Source organism: Borostomias antarcticus (genome assembly GCF_949987555.1).
Source record: "Borostomias antarcticus genome assembly, contig: scaffold_141, whole genome shotgun sequence".
Taxonomy (NCBI): domain Eukaryota; kingdom Metazoa; phylum Chordata; class Actinopteri; order Stomiiformes; family Stomiidae; genus Borostomias; species Borostomias antarcticus.
In genome coordinates, this window is record NW_028176521.1 from 134,996 (window position 1) to 137,495 (window position 2,500).

Here is a 2,500-nt window from a genome sequence, read left to right on the forward strand (position 1 = left end):
GGAGGTCTGCTGAGCTGCCTCCTCTCCTAGCCCAGGCCTGGAGGTCTTCTGAGCTGCCTCCTCTCCTAGCCCAGGCCTGGAGGTCTGCTGAGCTGCCTCCTCTCCTAGGTCCAGGCCTGGAGGTCTTCTGAGCTGCCTCCTCTCCTAGCCCAGGCCTGGAGGTCTCTCCTGCTGATCCCCCAGCTTGATAAGAGACCCACATGAAGACCAGGCAGCAGGGAGATGTACGGAGCTCTGCCTGTAGGCTGTGAGGCCCACGTGGAGGAACAGTATTCATAAGCTGGGCTAGTGAGGAGGGGGAGAGGTCTGGAAGAAGAGAGGAGTTGGTTCTATAGGGGCCGGTTCTATAGGTTCTATAGGGGCTGACTGGACACAGACTGGACACAGACTGGACACAGATCCAGTACCTGTGGTAACAGTATCATGGCGGTGGTTCACTTTTCACCGCGCTACTGTATATCGCCATGGCAATTTATGCTGCCAAGCTAACCTGCTCTGGAGCAGGTTATGTTGACTACGAATCAAAACATACGAAGCGCCGCCCACTGACAGATCAATAAACTTTGAAACATTGCATCACCGTTAAGATTCCATTTTTCAATCCATTTACAGTGCGCAAATAGTGGGAGGTTCTCTTGGCATTGGCAAGACTACAGACCAAAATCCTCTCTGGCTTTGACAAGCGTAATAAAAGATCCAGATTGATTACGGCGAGGGAATGATTCTTTGTCAGATGCATGACTATTGTGCCAATAGTCGTGTGTTTCGTCCCGCAGACTGACGGCGATGCACTGACTTGTGTTTTATTGTACAGGTAGTTTCATGTAGGCTGTGGGTGATGTGGACGACCAAGCAAGTCTGTATTGTCGTTGATTTATTAGCGTACTTGTTATTCTGTTCCTAGAAAGAGAAATATATTTTAGTTGAACTTTTAACCATACCTGGAAATACGTGCATGACGCGCAGTTGAAAGAATAAGGAGAGACCTACAATTGCCTTTAACGCCATAAATGAATAAAGGCACCTACGTACATCTAAGCAACATAGCCTACTGATTTCATGTCCTTAGCCTACACACATGCATTGGTCAGATCTAGCCTACTTGCCTAATATATAAATATATAAAATATAGTAGGATATATGCATTCATACAGTCTGCAATATTTTGCCAGTTTTCCTTCCTGGCTTTAGCTGTGGCAACTGTGTTGCTTTTCACCAGGATGCTATGTTTTAAAGACTCATATTGTCTATATCTTGTCTTTGAAATCGAGAGTTTAACATGTTTTTGAAAGATTTTTCACGGTGCCCGCCCACATCCATTGTATGACCAAAACGGGGGTAGAGCAATTATCAGACTTTCTCAAAAGTGCTAGTTTTGTCAACGTTTTGATCTGAACCATTGTATATGATCATAAGTAACCTTAAAACAGGGCTAAACATGCATTTTTCCTTTACTATTCCTTTAAAATGACCCTCAAAATGACACTACCGGCCTACAGTACAATGGTTTATGTTGAAGCTGAAAGGTTATCCAAACAAGAACCCTACTTGGTGATCCTGAGACGGAGAGCTTAACGAGTCTCTGTGGGAATAAGGAAACATTATGATAAATACCTTACGGTTTGATAGGTTTTATATGCTTAGACTATGAGGTCACTCATGAGTGTGTGTGGTGTGCTCTGCAAAGCTGGATTTATGGAGTTGTCAGTGTGTGTGTGTGTGTGTGTGTGTGAGGGGGGGCAGCGAGAGAGTATGTTTGTGTGTGTGTGTGAGAGAGAGAGAAAGAAAAACAAAAAAAAGTGTGTGTGTGAATGTGTGTGCATGAGTGTCTGAGTAGCTTGTAGGGAACTTCCTGTTTCCATAATTATGACACCTTAGGGTATGGATTCTGTACATACAGTTCCTTAGCACATTATCCGTTTCTCCATATGCTTTCTCTACTGAATCACACAGGAACTCAAGTCCAGCAACATGTCTGGATATCCTTACAACAACACTAAGAGTGAAAGAACAGCATCGCTGAATCACCCTACAGTATTTCAGCTTTGTCATTCTTTCACGCGTGTAATTCAATTTGTCATAAATGCTTTCTCAAGAACCTTCAGTATAATACTGCTGAAATCAGACCTAAAGGGTAGAATTATTTTGAAATCATGCCAATTACATTCTGTGCTTGACTGTGCTTGTCTGGCACAATGGAACCAATGAGCACCCCCCCCCCCCCCCCCCCCCCCCAAAACCCCAACCCACCCACCTGACACTCCAGATAGACTCAAGCCAATGCTAATTGCAGTTATGTCAAGTAGTATTTGGAGCCGGGTCTGTCTGAAACGCTAGTGAGGTGTGAAGCCTACAGCGTCATGTGCTCTCAGAGTGTGGGCATGTCCAGAGACACCGTACCATGTTGCAGACAGCCGTGTTAGCTGACCTGGAAGCTGCAGATCATGCCAGTGAAGAAGAAGAAGCCGCTCCAATGAGAACATGCGATGGAGAGGCAGTG

General features: G+C 45.2%; 1 protein-coding gene across 1 annotated transcript in view; it reads right to left on the reverse strand.

The window, feature by feature from the left end:
- Positions 1-2,500, reverse strand: part of LOC311328409 (uncharacterized protein) — a gene marked incomplete at both ends in the record, with an annotated part of 30,053 nt that overhangs the window by 26,721 nt on the left and 832 nt on the right. The window lies entirely within an intron of this gene.